Source organism: Pinus tabuliformis, chromosome 5_2 (assembly GCF_031772625.1).
Source record: "Pinus tabuliformis cultivar Carrire ecotype Pingquan chromosome 5_2, CPIR1, whole genome shotgun sequence".
Taxonomy (NCBI): Eukaryota; Viridiplantae; Streptophyta; class Pinopsida; order Pinales; family Pinaceae; genus Pinus; species Pinus tabuliformis.
The window spans coordinates 109,238,392-109,264,003 of NC_142306.1; the positions used below are offsets into that span (position 1 = coordinate 109,238,392).

Sequence of the window (25,612 nt, forward strand, 5' to 3'; positions counted from 1 at the left end):
CGGTTTGTTTATGGAAAAAAGCAATATTCCTGTCCCCTACTTTGAGCCAAAGATTTTGAGATTTTAATCTCCAGTATTCTTCTTCGGCTAGGCAGGCCTTATGATAGCACTGTTGCAGATGGGCCTCTTGATCCAACAGTTCCTCAGTGACTGTAGCATTCTCCATATGCGTTTGATGTGTGGCAAGAGAGACTTTAATAGTTTTCCTTTCTATATCAGGTTTGGGCAGGGTTTTAGCCCATCGTTTTAGTGCTCCTTTTGTCCTTCTGAGCTTTTCTTCCCAAATATAGAAAGGGGATCCTTTGATAGGTTTACTCCAACATTCCTTGACTATTTGCATGAAGTCTGGCTCCTTGGCCCAGAGGAGGCTGAATCTAAAGGGAATAGGACCCATATCAAGATGGGCTAGAAGATCTAGCTTTATGGGCTTATGGTCCGAGATACTGCTAGCAAGGATATGCATTCTGGGCTCTAGACCTAGTAGCAAATAGGAGCTTTGAATGAAAAATCTGTCTAATCTGGTAGCAATATGACCTGGGCCTATTCTTTTGTTAGTCCAAGAGTACTTACCGGAAGAAGGCTTGATATCCAGCAAATCCCAATCCTGCATCAGATCCTCCGCCCATTCCCTTGCCGGATCTCGGACTGCACTACCTCCCCTTTTTTCAGATGAGTGAAGGGTGAGATTGAGGTCCCCAGCAATAATAATATTTTCTAGGTTCATTAAGTCTACTTGATGTCTTATCGAATCCCAACAAGCCTTTTTTCCCCTACATTGACTGGAGAGTAAACGTTGAAGAGACATATAGTTTCTTTAGTATCCAAATTCTGCATTTTCAGCAGCAACCAGTGAGTATTGCTAGCCTCACTGATGACTGCAAATTTATTAGCATTCCATAGAGTGCCAATCCCTCTTGAGGCGCCCCTGGCAGACACTGCTCTTGCTTCACTTTTAAACCAAAGTTTCTTGCTTGCTTGCAGGAAGACTATGTCTTCCAGCTTAGTCTCCTGGACAAGAAGTATGTCTGGAGTTTCTGTTCTTATTAGGCTTCTCATGGCTTCTTCCTTGACTTTACTCCCCATACCTCTGCAATTCCAGGAGATTACCTTCATTATTTATGTTTCTGGTGGGTTCCCTTAGAGCCTTGGGGCTGGTTTTTCAATATCCTAGGCTTTGAGGCTAGCAATTTTTCCAGAGTTGGCTGGCTGCCTTGTAGTTTGTCTTTGTACGTCTCCTGCTCTCTTTTTTCCCTGTTAGTTTTACGGCCTCTCACAGATCTTCTTACCAAGATTTGAGACTCTCCTATTTCTCCTTCCTCCTCTGACTCGTTTGTGTCCTTCTCTTCTTCATTATCTTCTAAATTCTTACCTTTGGGGTTTTAAGCTCTTGTGCCTTTAAGGGAGGCTGAAGATGTACCTTTGCTTGGAGAGATTGGCTTTTGGTTCTCGATCCCTTGATTAGCTTCTGTCTCCTTTTGGGTCTCTGCCTCCTGGGTTTCCTCTGGTTGCGAGTTGAGAGGATCGAACTTATTTTCTGAAGCTGGATTAGGCGAGATCTGTTGAGCAGAAGACTGATGAGGTCCTTTGCCATTAGGGCCTCCCAGCTTCTGTGACTTGGGAGGTTTGGGGTGCTTGACTTGATTCCATCCATCCTCCTTCCCCTGCACAACCTCATTGTTGGTTGGGCAGCCTCTGGCGAAGTGGCCATAAACGTGACATTTCCGACATTTAAAGGGTAACTGTTCATAATCCAGTTTCTGCAAGTGCATCCAACTTCCTACGTTTATTTTGATGGCCTCAGGAAGCCCTACCTCCAGATCTACTTCTACACAGATCCTGGCACAGTCATATTGGTCCTTATTGTTCACTCGATCTATAAATTTCCCCAGGGCATTTCCAATATGCATCAGTGAGTCCCAATTCCAACAATGGACTGGGAGATTTGGGAGTCTAACCCACACCTGTACTGCTTTGGGAAAATCAACTGTCGGGTCGAAGTCCGGGGTCCATTTATTCATATACAGACCCTGAGGACGCATGAAGTAGGGACCGTTTTGGAAGATCAGATCTTTGTCTTCCTTTGAAGTGAATTCGAAAATGAAGTATCCTCTCCCCAGAAAGTAAGAAGTAACACTTTCTTTGATCAACAACGCCCAATTTCTGGTGACCCAGCTCTCAATGGTTTTTGGAGACGGCCATAGCCCAGTAAACTGTCCGATGAGAGCCCGTTCGGCCAAAGACAAAGCAACTTGGATCGGGGTTTCAGGTGGGAGAGAGATCACAGGGATATCATCTAGCTTTTTAACAAATTTCGAGACTTCAGGGTTATTCTTCTTTGGAAGCCCTGCCAGAAGTCAATTGAAGGCCTCAGAAGGCGAGAGGGGCGAAGGAGAAGGAGGGGACGCTTGGGGAGTGCCCAGTGCCTCCATGGCCGCAAGCCCTAGGGGATGGGCATGTCAAGAAACATAGCAGTCCTCCATTAACCAGCTTGCCCGCGGGATGAAAGAGAGCCCTAGGCGGATCCCCGCAGAGAACAGGGCAGCCGAGAGCGGGCACGCTCACTGTCAATCGAACGCGCATGATGTGGGCTCAAGGGTTTGCAGTGGGAGCCGAGTTGTAGAGCTCGAAAACTTTTGGATTGTAAACAATGCTTTTTTGTTACATATCCCCCTTCCCCCTTATCTCTTTATTAACATGCAAGTGGTACATTCCCTACCCACCTTTTATTGATTCCATAAAGTAGTACAATTCAGAATAATATTATTTTAATAATATATTACCATTCAATAACTAATACAATTCTAATAAATGTTCCATTTAATACTATTATTATTTTAATAAAGCATAGTCTAATTTATAGACAAAATGACATTTTTTATGACATTTGATTCTAGTTAACAGTAATCAAAATCTGATAGACATTTTTAAAAACTTGAGTTCAAGTTGTTTAACCTGCAAAATTCCAGTGCCCAGGGGGGTTTTCAAGGTGTTGATTCCATTTATGCATTCAAAATTGCATTTTAAACAACAAAAAATTACATTCCTTCTTGAACTTGTTCTGCTAGATTCCGATGAAAAAGTTTATTTCGTGTATAAGTCAGACTATGTCTTTTAATAAAATATAACCATTCAATAATTAATATGATTATTATAAATGCTACCATTCAATAATATTATTCCAAAATGTTAGTCAAACTTGAGGAATGTTATTAATTTAATAGTTGAACGAATTATGTTTAAAATATAATTATTAATTATAAATCATGTTTTAAGGCTAATCAATTACTAATAATGATTAACCGTTTATTTAATCATCCAACACTTTAAGCTTTAGAATACTAGTGTATTTCTGTGAGGTGTGATATGTAGTTAACATACACATATCTTGTACATATACTAATAATACTTATTGTAATTAATCACAAAAGTAAATCACTCAAAATATACACTAATAAGATAATGTAAGATAATAGGATTAGATAGAGCATTACAAATTAGCATTTTTCTAGGCATATTTGGGCACCAAAAACTTAGTATAAACACCTAGAATTCGTCAACCATCATTCCACTTGGGATTGGCAACATTCCACTCACAAATTTCATTTCTTGGGCACTTGTATGTTTCTATTATCTGTGGGCGTCTCTCTTTGTGCAAGAACCAATAAAAAAATTTGTGTGCTTGAATATCGTACACTCTTTCTCCTTCATGGGCCTCTACCCCTTTCTAGATTTTTCCATGATCAATGCAAATTTGTTGTTGTACATATATTTTCTTCAATCTCCCAAGAAATCTATGGCTCAACATCAAAATCCAAAGAATGCACTTAACCCATTTCTTTTATTAAATTCTCAAGCACTATTGTGACAACCGCCCTAACTTCCACATTTACGAGTGTCATTGTTTCTACCAAGTCACTCATAATTAATTGGATCTTAGGCAAGATGGAAAGGGCTTAGATTTAAATTGAGATTTCATGGCAAGGCTTGGGCAAGACAACTTTTGCAATACCCTCAACATTTTTAGACTCATGATATCATAGCCTGTATTAGTGCCCATATGTTCCTAATTAGTGGTGTCAACATATATATATATATTAATCACACATTTATATTACATACACATTGTTTGTGGATTCAGCTTGTTCATTTTTTTAACAAACCTACAATTACAAACAAAATGTGAATATTAGCATGCATATGATAGCTACATATGCATACATCGCATGCACTACACTTGTATACATACCGTCTAATATTGCAAAATATCTAAATTAGATTAATAAATCAATTATTGAAGTAAGTTCATAACTTACCATAATATAATAAATATATCAAGTGAAGTCTTTGATACATACCACCCGTATACGTATATATCTATATACATAATTAAAGGAAATAAAATATAAATTTAATTTAATTTATTTAATTAAGTAAATAAAATAGCTTATTTAAATATTTAATAAAGTGAATTATTAAAAACTACGAATAAAACAATGAACACATTCATGGGACATTATATTAATTAAACAATACAAAATAAACATAATATAGAACTTATGAAATTAAAGGGAAATCTAAAGGTGGCAAGTACCAAAGTCATTAGTCATGTGAGATATAAATACACTTTAAACGCAAGGGAGACAGAGAGTCTAAGGCATTGCAGGTGGCAAGTAGTAAGGAGCTGAGAAGATATTGTGTTAGGGCGGTGGAGAGATGGGGACGGTCAAATGGAGCATATAAGGGAGTTGAGGAGGCCATAACAGGGGGAACAAGTTTTTATAGAGAGGAAGAATTCTGAACAAAGTTAGTACAGAGTGAATTGGTCTTTCATTGTTCTTGAAATTTTAGGTACAGGGGCCAGAGTACCTTGAATTTGAAGTACTTTGGAGTTGGGTACTGAGACTGCGCCTAGTTTGGCAAGGAGGTTTTGATCATTTGGTAATGGGAGCGGCAGCAGGAGCGAGAACCCAATAAATTAGAAGCATCTTCAACCACATAAACCTCGGGTAGGTACTCAACATCAAATTGATAAATTCTGAGTTTATGAATGGCTATACCTTGTTAAAAATTTTTAATTTAGGGTTTTACAATCTGCTATCAAAGTTAGATTAAAACCCTGCAGATCTAAGGGTTTCACTTTATATTTTTTTACATTTTTCTGGGCTCATATATTAAAAAAAAATGGTCACCATATTTAAGAACTTGGGCTATGAGTGAGGGTACATGGCATTTCTACATGCGTCACAGTGTGCATGCTTTGTTCGAGATAGAGGGAGATGGTTATTTCATCTAAATTTTGTTATGTTAGAGGCTATTTGCAAAATGAGAGAATATTGGACAATTCTTCTCAGAAAGATCAGGCACATCACCCCATCTTAGACGTAAGGATGTGACGCTCCTTAGTAAAATAAAAAAGTCCACGTGTGGGTTGTTAATCGAGCAAAAATCTCAGCTAATGGCCATTGTGAGCTTACAACCAAGGGTGGACCCTATCATTAAGGCTTCAGATGATAGGAAAAGTGTTTTAGTGCATATTTTGGGAGAGGAAAATTGTCTCAAAGTCTTCGATATGTTGGACTATACTCATGGCTTCCAACCAAGGGCATCTGACAAAATCATTGGCATCATTTACAGCTGAACATTGTTGTGACGTAAGGCTGATGCCATAACCTTTGTTGTTTTGTATTACCATTGTTGATTCAAGTAATGGCCTTGTAAAGTTGAGAGCTCTAAATTTTAGTTTTTAGATTACTTTTTAGTCAAATATATCTCAGGAAATTATGGCTTTATTGTTTTATGGTCGTAATTGGCTGTCTTTAGTTTAAATCATTTTGTTACGGTGAGAGCTCTCGAAATTATTCCTAATTTTTAGTCTATTTATCATTAAGGATTTTCTTGAGCACCACCGGATCAGGTTACTAGTTATGTTTTAGGTCACTGTCTCAAGTCACTGAGGTTACTGTCATTACAACTCTCTTTCACCAATACTGCAAGAACCCTAACCATAGAATGTACTTCAAATCCTTACTATAGCTAAGTCAACCTCTGCCATATTTAGGCCTATTGATATTGCGGCACTGCTCAAGTTAAACACTCCATTGCACACCCAGGTACATATGTTTACACAATAATTTTCAATGACCTAGGGTGTTGTCATATGTTAATGTGATTGTTGTGCAAGATTCAGTTCAGAATTTTACTCTTAAGAAAGACCAAAACTTTCAAGATTATATTTCACTTATATATTATTTCAGGTATAGATGCATAGACCATAGAGCATCAATGTTTCTATGCACAAGCTAGGGTTTTTAGATTAGTTTAAACACTGAACCTTTGATAAATAATATGTGTAATCCTCAACAAGTGCTTAATCTTTTGTCGTAGCATACCATACATGAATGCTTTAAAAAAAATGCAAATTTTGAGCTAGGTCCTGCATAAAGGTTTGTGAACAATTGGGCACACCATAGTTCAAGAATTTTTCAATATAATACAAATTTGTTCCTTGAGAGACTGGTGTTAGGATGTTTCAGATGGAAAGACGCAGATAGCTTCAGGTAGACTCCTGCCTTAGAAAGTCCAACAATCCCCTTTATATAGAAATATGAGTGATGAGATTCAGGGATTTACAAACAATTCACACTAAAATTCATAACCAAAATCCCTTGCTACAAGAAAAAGAACAAATCCCACTTCTTGTTTGATCATCGTTTTTCTTCATGGGGTTGAGGTAGTTCCAGAACTTTAGAAATTAAGGCATAAATACATTATTTGAACTCTAAGTCTATCTCATTCATATATATATATATATATATATATATATATATATATATATATATATATATATATATATATATATATATATAGATATATATATATATTCTACGTTTAATCTCATACTTGCGTAGAAGATGGTTTAATAAAATTTCCTATCAAAACATTCCATGTGGTCTCCTTATTCGAATTTTTTAAGGCTGCAAATATTTGGTCATTAGTTTTCAAGCTTCCAGAGATATCTATAAAATACAATAGATGCCCAACGAAACCCATAAAGAAATAAATTAAAAACCTTATTGGGCTCACAAATTTGAGACATATGAAATTCAAATAAGTCTATTTAAAATTGTTGTCTACAATAAATAAATAAATAAAATGTTTTAATAAAAATTACGGTGAGGTGTAATATTATTTTACAATATGTGGTAAAACAATAGTTGACATTCTGAGAACCTGACAAGGCCAACCGACGCCCACCTCCCATTAGAGCTACCAGCTGTGATTAAGCATTTCATGATTATTGAACTACGTGGCTAAGAACTGGACCAACGTAAAGAATTGGTCTCATTATGAGATGACTTAAAATTTTGTCTAGGGTATGAAAACCACAATGATTCCAACAGATGTGTTCTTAGAACGCCTGTGACTAAGAGAGGGAGTATTAATATTTTATAATTTTATTACATAAGATTACATAAGATTACATAAGAGTACCATTATGTGAATATTATATTAATAGTATTTTAATATTAGTAAGGTTTTAAGGGGTTGGGTTTGTTTCAAAGTTCTGGAAAAAGTTGGACATGTCGCCTATCATCTTGCACTACCACTCCACTTGCATAAAGTTCATAATATATTTCATGTATCTGTATTAAGACATTACATAACTAACAAATATCATAACCTTCAATGGAAGGAATTGCAGGTATCGGACGAGGGAACCATTTCGGTCGACCCATTATGTATATTGTAACCTAGGGTTCGACAACTCAGGAACTGCTTGGTAGACCAAGTTAAGGTCGAGTCGGACAAGTATAGCCTTGGATCGACTACCTGGGAAGATACAAAGACCATAGGTCAAAGATATCCCAACTTATGTTGATTTTGACAAACTCAAAATCTTATTTTGTACATGTTTACTTTATTTAAGTTGGATACTCAAAACTATTATTTTGAACTATCACATGTAAAAATGAATCCTATTTTGCTAGTATATGGTATATATTATTTGGTTAACTCCGTTGGTACGTGGATACCAATATGAAATATGTAATTTAATTAACATTGCTAAAATATAGATACCAATATGAAGTTTAGTATCTGTTTAATCTTGCTATGAAATCCAAATTATGAATTATGTCATAGATGAGATATCTATAATTTTATTTCATTTTAGATATCGACATGAATGATGGAGTGGAAATACGAAAATGATTACATTTTTATATGAAAGCTAACTTATAGATATATGGGCTGGACATGGCCAAGTATGTTATGTGAGCGGTTTTGGAATATATTGATGCATATGTTATAATGTGTGAACAAGTGTTTGCATTGTAGATAACATCGTTACCAAACGACCACTTGATGACAAAATTTTCAAGAACAATTAAAGCTCAATACGAATTCCATGATAAGGTGATAACCTTAATGCTACTAGGAGGGGTGGAGGTGTTTCCCACCGTTATACTCCAAAACCCGGAGTCATGGGAGCACTGTGTGAGTCACGCTCCCCTAGACGTGTGATGATGACTACCAGATGCCTACTAGAAACTGAGTTGATATAGTCAACACTATCATCCTTGGGGTCTATAAATAGTTAGGTCAGTGTAACTGACGCCATGACATATTCCAGAAGAGGACAGATATGATGGGAACAGAAGAGGATAGGATGATTATAGAATAACTTGGTAGCTCAACTGGGGTAACGTATGCTTGTTAACATTGTAAAACTATAAATGTTCAAACTAAAAATCCTACATAATTATACTAATCGCTAAATAACTATTGATGAACTACATAAATCCTAACTTCATGACAAAGTTTTTTGAATGGAGGGTGTATGAAATAACCCTCATACAAATACAAACAGAATGTGAATATTAGCATGCATATGATAGCTACATATGCATGCATTGCACTAGTATACATACCGTCTAATATTGGAAAATATCTAAATTAGGTTAATAAATCAATTATCAAAGTAAATTTCTAACTTACCATAATATAATAAATATGTCAAGTGAGGCCTTTGATACATACTACTAGTATACATATATAACTATACATATAATTAAAGGAAATAAAATATAAATTTAATTTAATTGATTTAAATAAGTAAATAAAATAACTTATTTAAATATTTAATAAAGTGAATTATTAAAAACTACGAATAAAACAATGAACACATTCATGGCACATTATATTAATTAAACAAGACAAAATAAACATAATATAGAACTTATGAAATTAAAAGGGAAATAATAAAGGTGGCAAGTACCAAAGCCATGAGTCACGTAAGATATAAATACACTTTAAACACAAGGGAGACAAAGAGTCTAAGGCATTGTAGGTGGAAAAGTAGTAAGAAGGAGCTGAGAAGATATTATGCTAGGGCAGTGGAGAGATGGGGATGGTCCAATGGAGCATATAAGGCAGTTGAGGAGAACATAATAGGGGAAACAAGTTTTTACATAGAGGAAAAATTCTGAACAAAGTCAATACAAAGCGAATTGAGCTTTCATTGTTCTTGAAATTTTGTGCACAGGGGCTAGAGTACCTCGAATTTGAAGTATTTTGGAGTTGGGTACTGAGACTGTGCCCAGTTTGGCAGGGAGGTTTTGATCGTTTAGTAAAGAGAGCAGGAGTGGGAGCGAGAATCCGGTAAATTAAAAGCATCTTCAACCACAAAAACTTCAGGTAGGTACTCAACATCAAATTGATAAATTCTAATGTTCTGAATGGTTATATCCTTTTAAAAAATTTAAATTTATGGTTTTACAATTTTTGTCATAATAGCAACATATCCATGTGAACACGGGGTAGTATAACCATCAACATAATCAATTACAATTAATTTATAAATTAAATTGGGGGTCAAAATACTAATGTTGCAAACTTAAATGACATATTTTGTAAGAACCAAAAAACTGAAATGCAGATATAGTAAGAACCGAAAAACTGAAATACAGATACAATAAGAATTTTAAAGTAGGTACCTACCTGAACTGTTGCAGATGACGTTGCCTGCCGCTACGCTGCTCCAATTACCAGGAAACCAATTCCACCCAGCCAGACTGAGCAGAGCCTGGCTGCTTAATCCAGTAAGCTTCTCAACAGAAGCTCACTGTCCCCCATGCCCAGAACCTCAAAATGTGCTTAAAGCTCTTCCAATGATCAATTTTATTCCTCCTAGTTTGTCCTCCTAGTTTTCTCTTGGTTTTCTCCTGATTTCTGTTCCCCCCCTTCTCAGCCCATTATCTGCGATTTATAGCCTGCGTTTAGCGGTGGCCGCCCTGCACACCAGTGACTCCACCGCTTTCTCTCGTGGTGACATCATTCCTCATGAGCATGAGTCACACTCCCGTTATAGGTGTTTATATGTAGCATTAAGGTATTTAACGTTTAAACCTTATATATGTGTTATTGTCATTATAACACTATCACGCCTCATTATAACCATATAGCGTATCCTTTATAACTTTATAACAGTTATATGTCCTTTATCATATTTGTTTGTCATTTAACTTTATGATATTCATGTATACTTTTGTTTTATTTATGTTTGTTTTTAATATAAACTTTATAACTTTATATTAATTAATATTGATAATAATACTTAATCTTTATTCTATTTTATTAATATGATTTTTTTTTAATATTCTGGAGCGTATAATATATGTATTTAGAGATGGGTCATTACATACACTCCCCCTTCAGAAAACTTCGTCCCGAAGTTAGAGTTTTAATCTTATCTGATTACTTATGATAGTAATTAGTACCCCCTTCTTAGGTTTTTAAAATTATTATTATTATTATTTTAAATATCAAGAGACTATAAAATTAGAGTTTTAGGTTTATGATTTTAATGGATATGCCTTGCCCTATCCAGGTTCCCAAGATATTCTAAAATCATCCTATCCTTCCTAATCTCTTCCGCCCCCATCCTATTCGTCCTCTACTGGAGTATGCCATAGCGTCAATTTTACTAACCTAACCATTCATAAACTCTAAGGTGACAACGTCAGCTACACTGACCTGATTCCCAGTAGGCATCCGGCAGTCATCATCACACGTCTAGGGGAGCGTGATTTGCACAGTCCTCCCATGACTCCAGGGTTCGAAGGATAAACGGTGGGCAACACCTCCACCCCTCCCAGTAGAACTTAGGGCTAACACCCTATCATAGAATCACTTGGAGCTTTAATTGTTCTGAGGTTCTGTCATCACGTGGTCATTCCGGTAACTTTTTATTATCTGCAATCATACACTTATCCATGCATTCGTAAAATGTGCATCAACATATTCAAAATAACTCATGTATTATTCACATATGACACTACAGTATAACATATTTTACCATATTCTATGCATGTCTTTTGACTTTCATCTAAAATGTATTCACTTCCTGATTTCTATTCCATTGATCATATTGACATGTATAAATAAAACAGATTTACAATATCTTAATTTCTATTAGAAGTAAAATCATTTAATTGTCTTAACTTTACTTTGACAACTACAATTTAATAAAATGAACCACATATATCGTTTTGGTATCCATGTACCAGCAGAAGTTAAACATATATTATGTCACAAAATTTCACGTTTATCTATAATCATTCAAAATGTTTCTGAGTCTCTGATTGCAGTGAAGTAAATATATACTAAACATAGTTTAAAGTTCTTTCAAAATTGACATAGATTAAGGTATCCTTGACCTATGTCCTCTGTATTTTCCCAAGTTGTTGATCCCTAACATACATTCGCAACATGTCTTCAAGTACTTGATTTACTCTTTCAATTTTAAGTCAAAGCAACACTGGCCAGTTTAGAAGCCCTATTAAACACCTTTTCAGAGGCTTCCATGTTCTTTGTAGAGACGTTGCAATGCAAGACATAAATTTCCAAGACATGTAACAATAACCAATAATTTCTAATAATAACAGGAGATCAAGTAATCGACATAATATGCAAGTACTTCACAAAATAGAAGATTTTCGTTAGTGTTCACTTTGCAACTTCTAGACCCACAATTAGATGGAAAGATAGAACAATATGGAATCATATCAAGTAATTGACTCACTACGTGAGCACTTCACACTTCTTTTTTTTTGCTTGGTATTCATTTTGCAACTTGTCGAACCTATAGTAAGAACTACTTGTTAAAATGAAATATCTTACTTAATCTGTATCTCTAGAAAAGATAGAATTTATGAGAACCAATATACTCGATGGGTTCTACAACAGTTTGAAGGTGGACATCCTTAATTTTAAGTAGTTCACATAAACGATAAACTGTTTTTATATTGCACTCCAAATAACAGAATCTATAGATTCTGTAGGTCTTGACAAACGGAAGTGACAATTTCTTATTATAACATGTTGTAAGTCTTGACAAACTGAACAATATATGTGATAATGCTTGTTTCGTTAATAAGAATTTGACATGTTTAAAATTTCTTCCTAGTCAATTCCTTAGTAGTTGAGTGTGGGACCACAAGAGGGAAAGTTAGGGTTCTACAGTTGTACAGAAATCTAGGTATGTAGATCGATAAAGAGCACCACATAATTAATAAGGTGCACATTGATTCGGAGCACCATGTGTAAGAACCGAAAAACTGAAATGCAGATACAGTAAGAACCGAAAAACTGAAATACAGATACAATAAGAATTTTAAAGCATGTACCTACCTGAATTGTTGCAGATGATGTTGCCTGCCGCTACACTGCTCTAATTACCGGGAAACCAATTCCACCTAGCCAGACTGAGCAGAGCCTGGCTGCTCAATCCAGTAAGCTTCTCAACAGAAGCTCACTGTCCCCCGTGCCCAGAACCTCAGAATGTGCTTAAAGCTCTTCCAATGATCAATTTTCTTCCTCCTAGTTTGTCTCTTGGTTTTATCCTGATTTATGTTCCCCCCCTTCTCAGCCCATTATCTGCGGTTTATAGCCTGCATTTAGCGGTGGCCGCCCTGCACACCAACGACTCCACCGCTTTCTCTCGTGGTGACAACATTCCTCATGAGCGTGAGTCACACTCCCGTTACAGGTGTTTATATGTAGCATTAAGGTATTTAACGTTTAAACCTTATATATGTGTTATTGTCATTATAACACTATCACGCCTCATTATAACCATATAGCGTATCCTTTATAACTTTATAACAGTTATATGTACTTTATCACATTTGTTTGTCATTTAACTTTATGATATTCATATATACTTTTGTTTTATTTATATTTGTTTTTAATATAAACTTTATAACTTTATATTAATTAATTATTGATACTAATACTTAATTTTAGTCTATTTTATTAATATGATTTTTTTTTTTAAATATTCTAGAGCATATAATATATGTATTTAGAGATGGGTCGTTACATATTTTAAAAATGATTGAAGAATTAGTTAGAATTTGAATATAAGTTTATCAACTATTTACAAAAAAAAAACCAAAAATGATAATCTATGCACTTGATTTTTCAAGACAATGGATATGATCGACACTAAATAATTGTAACATCGCATTCTCTGTCCATCTGTCCACTTGATTTTTCAAGACAATGGATATGATGTCCACTTGTTTTTTCAAGACAATGGATATGATGGACTTTATAATTGTGGCATCGCATTCTCTCGTTACAATGGAACAAGTCTTGAAATCACTTTAGAAAACAATGTTAGTTCTAGAAAATAACCTCATAAATCTTGTATGTAACATGAAAAGGATTTGGTAGCTCACCAATTGCCACTATGAGACACCAAGCCATCACTTCTAAACATAGCAACAAGTTATGAATAGAGTAGATAGATAAACATTTAATATTAAAAATGGTAAACATAGTTCTTGCATTACTTTACTTCTGAAAAATTGGCTATACTTTAAATTAACATATATTAAATTATACATAGAAAAAAATTTAAACTTTTCATATATAAATATAGATTTAATTTTTTTATTCATCTATAAAACTAATATAAATTTGAAAACCATTTATCAAAATCCATAAACTTAAAAAATAACTCTATAAAAAATTGTTCCAACGAAACAAAATGTCAATCTTATCTTCTTTCCAAACCAATAAGTTCCATATTTAAACATTAAAAAAAAATCTCACTTTCCAAAGCCACTCTTATCTTCCTTGCAAAACAATAGTTTTTGCACTATTTAACCATCGAAACAAAATCCCTAGAGCTTTCCACATTTACTCTTATCATCTTTCCAAAAAGTAAGTTTTCCCACGAATTAAACATAAAAACAAAATCTCTCTAGCTTTCTATTATTGATGATATTATAAATACAAATTTAGATTTCGAAAATTCTTTCCACATACATCATTAATGCCATTTTCAATTTCCCAAAAATTGTTCTCAAAGTCATTAATGCCAATTTGAAATTATTTTTTTTAACCTTTCGCGATTCAAATTTGAGATGATTGGTGCGTTTTTCGGTATATATCATTACTGCTCATTAGATTTCAAAAATCTAAATTCAGACGCAACATCCAAACTTAGATCTCCAAAAATCTAGCCTGAAACGCACGCCGCTCGTCCATCAAATGTCAGTATGGGGTGCAGTCCTCAAGGTGGAGTAGCTGCAAGAAAGATAATGCAATAAAGAAGTAAGCTCCCCAGAACTTTCAAAATCTGCCCTAAGAAGTCGGTTTCACCTTGTCCAAGAGCAGGGCAACCACCCTGCGCTCTTCTCTTGATGAGAGCTGAAGATCCTTCGCCTCTCTTAATTATTATTTGTTTGAGTATTTTGAAATCCGATTAGTAAACCCTTATACCTAATCCCAGCAGAAGAAATTAAATACCCCGTGCTCCTCTATTTTTCAGAAGAGAAGTTTGAGGTCAAATTTAGTCGGTCCAGAACTAAGTTTCGGGACCCCAGAGGTAAGATTGAGTGCAACAGCTTTAGTTTGAATTTTGATAGCCCGCAGAAGGCTGCTTATATGAGCTCTGGAAACAATGAGAATGGTGGGGATGGTGATGATGATGAACATGGTGACTTAAAGAACAGGACGGAAATGTATGTATGAATTGTGGGGGAAGAAGAATAATCAACATGTTGAGGCAGATGAGGAAGGTACACTTAAAAATCCTTGGTGAAAAAGACCAAGGGGCGAACAATAAAAAGAGATGAGCCTAAAAGTAAGGAGCCTAGGTTACACGGGGTTATATACTTTTAGGCTTATCTTCCCCGTGGTCTTGTTTTTCTGGTTCTTTTTCACTTCTGATTTGATTTTAATCCTCCTCCTTCTGGTTCTTTTTCACTTCTGATTTGATTTTAATCCTCCTCCTTCACTTTAACTTACTGTTTCTTCTTTTCCTTACTATTCCCAGATGGATTGCCTGCCCGTTTCGGCCATCACTATTCTTATTATCACAATCGCCTTTCTGTTCCACTTTAGTTTCCACAGTTCATAGAGAGTAGCGTTCTGTAGGCCATGCCTCATTTAAAGAAGCGCAAACAGTAGATGTTGTACTAGTATTACTTGGGTATGCAATAGTTATGTTTTAATTTGGTCATTTGTTTTCTTAAAAATTGGATATTGGGAATACTTTAATCATGTTTTTAAGGTGGGAATGTGGGAATGGATTTAACACTAAAACATCAAAAAAATGGAAAGCCAAAGTTTAAAAGCTATAACCTGGAATTCCAAAATTTTTCATTATTTTCGGGACAGTGCCGGAATATCCATTATTTTTCCGAGCAGTGGGCAGATTGGAAACCTGGGTAGACTCTGCATGCATATTCAGTGGGCGGATTGGAAACCTCGGTAGACTCTGCATGCATATTCAGTGGGCAGATTGGAAACCTCGGTAGACTCTGCATGCATATTCAACGCGCATACCCACCACACTCCGTTAACATGCTATATAGATATAAGATTTTTCAAAACAAAATTAGGTGATAATCATGGAATGTAAGCTCTTGATTAATGTTTGTGCTAATTATGATCATTAGAGTTCTGGTCGAATTTTTTGTTTGTTTTTGTTTTTGTTTAGGCGCATCTACAAGTGTTCTGTTTCATACTTTTTTTTTGGGAGTATCGGCATGGATTTTCCCAAGTTGCTGATCCCTAACATACATTCGCAACATATCTTCAAGTACTTGATTTACTCTTTCAAGTACTTGATTTACTCTTTCAATTTTAAGATAAAGCAACACTGGGTAGTTTAGAATCCCTATTAAACACCTTTTCAGAGGCTTCCATGTTCTTTGTAGAGACGTTGCAATGCAAGACATAAATTTCCAAAACATGTAACAATAACCAATAATTTCTAATAATAACAAGAGATCAAGTAATCGACATAATATGTAAGTACTTCAAAAAATAGAAGATTTTCGTTAGTGTTCACTTTGCAACTTCTAGACCCACAATTAGATGGAAAGATAGAACAATATGGAATCATATCAAGTAATTGACACACTACGTGAGCACTTCACACTTTTTTTTGCTTGGTATTCATTTTGCAACTTGTCGAACCTATAGTAAGAACTACCTGTTAAAATGAAATATCTTACTTAATCTGTATCTCTAGAAAAGATAGAATTTATGAGAACCAATGTACTCGATGGGTTCTACAACAGTTTGCAGGTGGACATCCTTAATTTTAAGTAGTTCACATAAACGATAAACTGTTTTTATATTGCACTCCAAATAACAGAATCTTCAGATTTTGTAGGTCTTGACAAACAGAAGTGACAATTTCTTATTATAACATGTTGTAAGTCTTGACAAATTGAACAATATATGTGATAATGCTTGTTTCGTTAATAAGAATTTGACATGTTTAAAATTTCTTCCTAGTCAATTCCTTAGTAGTTGAGTGTGGGACCACGAGAGGGAAAGTTAGGGTTCTACAGTTGTACAGAAATCTAGGTATGTAGATAGATAAAGAGCACCACATAATTAATAAGGTGCACATTGACTCGGAGCACCATGTGTAAGAACCGAAAAACTGAAATGCAGATACAGTAAGAACCGAAAAACTGAAATACAGATACAATAAGAATTTTAAAGTAGGTACCTACCTGAATTGCGGCAGATGATGTTGCCTGCCGCTACGCTGCTCCAATTACCGGGAAACCAATTCCACCCAACTAGACTGAGCAGAGCCTGGCTGCTCAATCCAGTAAGCTTCTCAACAGAAGCTCACTGTCCCTTGTGCCCAGAACCTCAGAATGTGCTTAAAGCTCTTCCAATGATCAATTTTCTTCCTCCTAGTTTGTCTCCTGGTTTTCTCCTGATTTATGTTCCCTCCCTTCTCAGCCCATTATCTGCGGTTTATAGCCTGTGTTTAGCGGTGGCCGCCCTGCACACCAGCGACTCCACCGCTTTCTCTCGTGGTGACAACATTCCTCATGAGCGTGAGTCACACTCCCGTTACAAGTGTTTATATGTAGCATTAAGGTATTTAACGTTTAAACCTTATATATGTGTTATTGTCATTATAACACTATCACGCCTCATTATAACCATATAGTTTATCCTTTATAACTTTATAACAGTTATATGTACTTTATCATATTTGTTTGTCATTTAACTTTATGATATTCATATATACTTTTGTTTTATTTATATTTGTTTTTAATATAAACTTTATATTAATTAATTATTGATACTAATAATTAATTTTTATTCTATTTTATTAATATGTTTTTTTTTTTAATATTCTAGAGCATATAATATATGTATTTAGAGATGGGTCGTTACATATTTTAAAAATGATTGAAGAATTAGTTAGAATTTGAATATAAGTTTATCAACTATTTACAAAAAGAAACCAAAAAATGATAATCTATGCACTTGATTTTTCAAGACAATGGATATGATCGACACTAAATAATTGTAACATCGCATTCTCTGTCCATCTGTGCACTTGATTTTTGAAGACAATGGATATGATGTCCACTTGTTTTTTCAAGACAATGGATATGATGGACTCTATAATTGTGGCATCTCATTCTCTCATTACAATGGAACAAGTCTTGAAATCACTTTAGAAAACAATGTTAGTTCTAGAAAATAACCTCATAAATCTTGTATGTAACTGAACAAGTAAACATGAAAAGGATTTGGTAGCTCACCAATTGCCACTATGAGACACCAAGCCATCACTTCTAGACATAGCAACAAGTTATGAATAGAGTAGATAGATAAACATTTAATATTAAAAATGGTAAGCATAGTTCTTGCATTACTTTACTTCTTTAAACTTTTCATATATAAATATAGATTTAATTATTTTATTCATCTATAAAACTAATATAAATTTGAAAACCATTTATCAAAATCCATAAACTTAAAAAATAACTCTATAAAAAATTGTTCCAACGAAACAAAATGTCAATCTTATCTTCTTTCCAAACCAATAAGTTCCATATTTAAACATTAAAAAAAATCTCACTTTCCAAAGCCACTCTTATCTTCTTTGCAAAACAATAGTTTTTGCACTATTTAACCATCGAAACAAAATCCCTAGAGCTTTCCACATTTACTCTTATCATCTTTCCAAAAAGTAAGTTTTCCCACGAATTAAACATAAAAACAAAATCTCTCTAGCTTTCTATTATTGATGATATTATAAATACAAATTTAGATTTCGAAAATTCTTTCCACATACATCATTAATGCCATTTTCAATTTCCAAAAAATTGTTCTCAAAGTCATTAATGCCAATTTGAAATTATTTTTTTTAACCTTTCGCGATTCAAATTTGAGATGATTGGTGCGTTTTTCGGTATATATCATTACTGCTCATTAGATTTCAAAAATCTAAATTCAGACGCAACATCCAAACTTAGATCTCCAAAAATCTAGCCTGAAACGCACGCCGCTCGTCCATCAAATGTCAGTATGGGGTGCAGTCCTCAAGGTGGAGTAGCTGCAAGAAAGATAATGCAATAAAGAAGTAAGCTCCCCAGAACTTCCAAAATCTGCCCTAAGACGTCGGTTTCACCTTGTGCAAGAGCAGGGCAACCACCCTGCGCTCTTCTCTTGATGAGAGCTGAAGATCGTTCGCCTCTCTTAATTATTATTTTTTTGAGTATTTTGAAATCCGATTAGTAAACCCTGATACCTAATCCCAGCAGAAGAGATTAAATACCCCGTGCTCCTCTATTTCTCAGAAGAGAAGTTTGAGGTCAAATTTAGTCGGTCCAGAACTAAGTTTCGGGACCCCAGAGGTAAGATTGAGTGCAACAGCTTTAGTTTGAATTTTGATAGCCCGCAGAAGGCTGCTTGTATGAGCTCTGGAAACAATGAGAATGGTGGGGATGGTGATGATGAACATGGTGACTTGCAGAACAGGACGGAAATGTATGTATGAATTGTGGGGGAAGAAGAATAATCTGTTGAGGCAGATGAGGAAGGTACACTTAAAAATCCTTGGTGAAAAAGACCAAGGGGCGAAAATAAAAAGAGATGAGCCTAAAAGTAAGGAGCCCAGGTTACACGGGGTTATATACTTTTAGACTTATCTTCCCCGTGGTCTTGTTTTTCTGGTTCTTTTTCACTTCTGATTTGATTTTAATCCTCCTCCTTCACTTTAACTTACTATTTCTTCTTTCCCTTACTATTCCCAGATGCATTGCCTGCCCGTTTCGGCCATCACTATTCTTATTATCACAATCGCCTTTCTGTTCCATTTTAGTTTCCACAGTTCATAGAGAGTAGCGTTCTGTAGGCCATGCCTCATTTAAAGAAGCGCAAACAGTAGATGTTGTACTACTATTACTTCGCTGCAAATTTTTTTGGGTATGTAATAGTTATGTTTTAATTTGGTCATTTGTTTTCTTAAAAATTGGATATTGTGAATACTTTAATCATGTTTTTAAGGTGGGAATGTGGGAATGGATTTAACACTAAAACATCAAAAAAAGGGAAAGCCAAGTTTAAAAACTATAACCTGGAATTCCAAAATTTTTCATTATTTTGGGGACAGTGCCGGAATATCCATTATTTTTCCGAGCAGTGGGGAGATTGGAAACCTGGGTAGACTCTGCATGCATATTCAGTGGGCGGATTGGAAACCTCGGTAGACTCTGCATGCATATTCAGTGGGCAGATTGGAAACCTCGGTAGACTCTGCATGCATATTCAACGCGCATACCCACCACACTCAGTTAACATGCTATATAGATATAAGATTTTTCAAAACAAAATTAGGTGATAATCATGGAATGTGAGCTCGTGATTAATGTTTGTGCTAATTATGATCATTAGAGTTCTGGTCGAATTTTTTGTTTGTTTTTGTTTTTGTTTAGGCGCATCTGCAAGTGTTCTGTTTCATACTTTTTTTTTGGAGTATCGGCATGGATTTTGAATGGTGCATATTTTATGGAAGTCATTTCATTAATGATATAAATACATATGGTAGGCAGATGGAACTGTTAGATCATGAAAGTGGACGGTTAATGGGGTTATTATAGAAGTTTTCGGTTTGTATTTTAACTGTGTATTTGCGTACGAAAGAGAGTATTTGGATACAATCATATACAAACTTTTTAGTGCAGAGTTTTAACTGTGTATTTGCGTATGAAAGAGAGCATTTGGATACAATCATATACAAAATTTCTAGTGCAAAGCGCTGAAATTCCAAGGTTTTAATCGGGGGTTGAAGCTTTTATTAGCTTAAATTTGAATAGTTAATCAGCTATGTTTGTTTGAGTTGTTGAACCACGCATCATAGCTGTACCATTTCGTCAGTTGCTCACATATTCTGCCTTCCTCGAAGATTTTCTAGGTATCACTGAGCAGATCTTGTTCACTTTTATTTTTATTGTTTTGCAGGGCATTGGAATTTTTTTGTCATTGTACGGAACCACTCGCAATTTTTTTTTTTTATTTTTTATTTTTTATTTTATTTTGGGTTTCTCTCTATCTTTCTTTGTATTATTATTTTATATTGTTTATTCTATATGCTATTTAATTCAAAACCCAACGATTGGTTGACAGATTTTGCATGTGACTTTAATGAAATATTGATCGTTCTTCATCTCTGTTGGGTAGATATTCCCCGTTTTCCCCTTTTTTCGCAGTTATTCAGTAGTATACCCAAACATTTCAAATATTCGTTCAATTTTCCAAATATTCATTTCCTATTAATACAAATTTTTGTTTGTGTATATTTGGTATGAACACTGCTATGGGTATGTGAGATCTGTGGAAGTTTAGTATCCTCGGTATCACTATGTTCAAATAAAAATCCATCGCTGTGAAAAATTGCATAGGAACTTGGATTTAAGTTTGTTTGGATTAATTCTAAAGTTTGGAGTTGTTGTAGATTACTAGTTACCGGTTTGTTCTCTTGCATATTAGGATGCTTGAAATATTTAGTAGTGGCGGATGGCTGTGTGGTGGATAATGCTCTCTAGACATTTACGTTTTTGGACACGCTAGAGTTCAAGACTGGGATTTTCGATCAGTTTTTGCCTGTTACCTGATGTTGCTTGTGGTAAGGTTTACAGTGTTTTGTAAGCAAGAAGAATTTTTCCTCTTTCCCCTCTTGCAGATATCAGTTATTCTAACTTTGGATGCATATCTGGCAATCTAAGTCAATAGTCTACTACAAATCTGTAATTGGTTGACGTATTTCAAAATTGTCCAAAATTGAAAAGATTTTCCTTGTTTAATAATATATTAAATCTGTAAGCTGTCTGAATGATTCATTGCTTTGTAGTTGATTGTGTTCTTACAGACTTTTGTGGGGTGTTAAATATGCTATATTGTGGGGTGTTAAATTTACTACAGAGTAATATGATTGAATGCTTTTGACCTTCTTCACAGATCTTAGAAACTGTTCTTTTCTCTTAGACTGACGCAAGACATGGAGCAAGACGTTGACGTGTGATAGGAGTAAATAAATTCAATAGTTTGATAACAACAGTTTCGTTACAATCAGCCACTTTTAAGGTTCTGCACCTCAGAAATTTACCCTGGGAATGTAATGGAGAGGAACTTATTGAACTTGGCAAGCCATTTGGTAAAATTGTCAGCATAAAAGTGAATGTTCGAGTCAATTGTAACCAGGCTTTTGTTGAACTTGTAACTGTAGCAGTAATGAATACTCTTAGTTCTGATTTTTGTTGTAATGCCTCCTAGGTCGATTTTATTCAAGCAATTTCGATGGTTTCAAATTATGCTTTATCATCTGAGCCAGCTTAGGTACGGGGTAAAACAGTACTCCAACGGACAAGAAATTGATTTTTTTTTTCACAACAAGAACGCTGGGGATGTTGCCAGCAATGTTCTGCATTGAAAGTGTAGAAGTTGGTGATGTTAGCATTGATGTTCTGCATCTGGTAAGTGCATAAAACTCTACAATGGAAATATCAGGACTTGGAGCAGAAATGTATTTTAGCCTCGTCAAGTCAATGTTAATTCTGTTTTTTAGTAATTTTCATTATTATAATGATCTGTTTACAAAGGAGTGTCGTAATCATGAAAATATTTTAGATGTGCCTTTTGTGAATTCCAGTTACAAGCAAGGTTTACATATATTGGCATGTGCCTTCAATTATGGCATGTGTTTGGCATAATTGTACATATATTAGCAGGGCCATGTCACACAGACACATCTTTGGTGGCACCCTACTGCATTGGGAGAAGTTTCCTCCCCTTTCCTTTATGCTGAATCTTGATCCTAGTCCTACTCTTAAACCTACGTACTATCAAGTTGAGAATGTTGTGGATGCATCTCACTACTCTCTCCTGTATTGCCTTTTAAAGTCCTATTTAGATCTTTGTGACCCAGTTTATTAAAATATTTGGTCATTGAGTGGTTTTTTTCTTTAGGCTGCTTAATTGGAATGGATCATGATATGTGCCAATTTTCTAATTTCGATTCTAAATATTATAAAAACAAACATTATGGAAACAAGACAACTAAAATTCATCTAAGAAAGTATTTGTATATTTGGAACTAAAGTTTTGCATATTTGTAATAATTGATTTGAGGATGATTGACAGAGGTAGTCTGTGAAGAATTTAGATTGTGGTTATCTATTCTATTATGCATTGTTGCATTCCATTGTTTAATTTGGTTTAGACAGTTATTTTTTAAATGTGATTTATTGTGGTCTCTTGGAATTTAAAACTTAGAGAATTAAACAAGGCGGATAGATTTAATTTGAAAAATATTTTGTATTGTTGAAGCAAACTTATGCTAATGGTGTTGATTTTTCCACGGCACTTAAGAATCACAATCACAAACACACTCAAATGCCATTTCACACTATTTTGCACAGCAGAAAAAACATTAGCAGCAATAGCAGAGACAGTTTTTCAACTCGACTTATTATATTACAGAACTTTAATACAACAATCTTAGGGTTCTGATACAAGACAACAACTAGGGCTTGGTATCAACTATTGAGTGCCAATCTGTCTCCAAACAAAGTCCATTCGATGCTGACAGTGTGCAGCCACAGTTCTGTCAGTCCATGTACCATGAACACATCTGGTGGGTATTTTACCTTCCCTACTGCTGATCATGCAACTTCTGCCCCCTCGGAAAGTTTGCTTCTCCAGCTCAACAATCTGCCACTATCAATGATCACTACTACTCCAATGTCACTAAACTTTGGCCCATACAGTTCTGCCCACAAGCTGTACCTTTGCACCACCAAAGACACCACCAGACTTGAGGCTTGGAGGCTGAACTAGGGCACAACGACCAGCACTCTTATCATAATCCTCCACCCATGAGGGCAATGAACTAGAGACCAAACAACCTGCCCACTTAACAGTGACAAGCTTGCTGTTATTCACTGTACTAGGGCGCTCCAAGCAGCTCTAACAGCCCTCCAACAAACTGTATGTAGGCTGCTCAACAGACCTCATCACCTAGCAAATCATCAACTTGGGAAGACAACCAACATACCTTTTCTTAGGATGTCTTATTCAGCCCTATACTCCACTGTCCTGTGCACAAAACTCTTGAGGTTTGGGCCCTTTGTTAGGGCGTCCTGTAATAGCTACAGGACTCCCTTAATGCAGCCAGATCAGACCTCTAATACCTGTGCATCTCTTTAGGATGCTAACCTCCTGCGTTGAACCTTGAAGCAACGTGGCCTCACTTTATTGACCTAAGATTGGTTACAGGAGCACTATCCAACAACACAACGGAGGATTGGCCATTCCACAATGCACAGGGATATAACTCTGCTTGTCTCGGAATTTACACCACAAAACGTGCCTCTCAAACTAGGCCAGCACTGCCCTAATTTGACCCAATCCAAACACAAGAAAAGATGCCCAACAACTCATCCTCTATTCACATGGATTTGCTCCTATAGTTCTGTTGCCAGATCAGAACTCTTTCTCCTTTTGATGAGATGCCCTCAGATATGCGGTTGAATGAACTCACTCCTTCTATTTATAGAGGTTTTGGTGGGTTTCCCTTAACCACCAAGGGTCATAACTTAACTTCAAGCCGACCTAAACAGTTCTTTTAACCTCCATAAAATGTAAGAACAAATGTTCTTTCCCTACAACTAACAACACGTCCTTGATGCCTTAGGTGCCCTTAGCTTTTGAAGAGTGGTGCTGCACATGCCCTCAATGAACAAACCATCAAATTTTCTAACATTTTGAGGGTGAATATGTTCTCTCTATGCAGTGTTGCCTATCATTAAAGCATAGTCTAGACAGTTTAAGAATTGTGGCCAATTACTCTTTAGGTTCTTGGAACTATTGAGGAGTTTAGGTAATTGATGAAAAGTACTTCATAATATGATGAACCTTGTAATGCACAGGAGTCTTGTTATTCACTCTTTCCTATGACAAGTTTTCTCAGCCTTCAGTTCTCTGCACAAGATTGCAACCTTTTCTCACAGAAAAGCGCTGCTTTCCAGGTTTGAATCTTTAAAAAACTTGCGAAAAATATATAGACTCGAAAACAAAGCTATGCACACTTTAATGATATGTGTGCCATCTCACAGTTTTTATAAGATCCGAATTTTATGATTTTTCTATTAAATGATGCTTTGTTTAGGATCTGGTGCAATTTAATGACCCAAGTAGTCTCTGACCTGTAGTAAATTCCAGAGCTTTTTTCTTTCTTCATAATTTTGATTGTGTACTTTGCAAATTTCTAACATGTTCATTCAATAGATAACTGGAAGTCCATTTACTGAAGATCAAGAATATATAATGTTAGATAGCTAATCATCGGGATTAACATTGGGTTAGTTTTGTTGAGAAATTTAGGGCTTTGATATGTTAATGATTTCTCAATCTAGGTAACTACTTGTGAAGTCCTTTTTAACTTTTTATATATACAGACAATTTCTTCCTTATGTGTGTGTTCATTAACTTCATTAGCCAGCTACCATGAACAATAAACAAAAGAACAATAAGATCCTTGCCCTTGACCTTGGAACTAACTTTTTGGAGACCTTGTGGATGACTGTCCTAGTAGCCCAAAATTAGAGAAGAACAGGTCTGCAATTCAAGTTCACAAGTTGGAGAGGTTTAGGGCTCTTCTAGGGCTCCTAAACCTTTGCTCTTTTAGTAGGATACTTCCACTTATTTCTGCCCTTTAAATTATCCAAAATCGAACCCTTTCCTTGCCAAAATGAGCACATAAGATGATGCTCTA

At 35.3% G+C, this 25,612-nt stretch overlaps 1 long non-coding RNA gene across 1 annotated transcript; it reads left to right on the forward strand.

The window, feature by feature from the left end:
- The first annotated feature begins 18,809 nt into the window (after window positions 1–18,809).
- LOC149157741 (uncharacterized) lies at window positions 18,810–22,381 on the forward strand. The gene is made up of 2 exons (XR_016262007.1): window positions 18,810–18,922; window positions 21,799–22,381. It is a non-coding gene; the product is annotated as an uncharacterized LOC149157741 (long non-coding RNA).
- The last annotated feature ends 3,231 nt before the right edge of the window (window positions 22,382–25,612 follow it).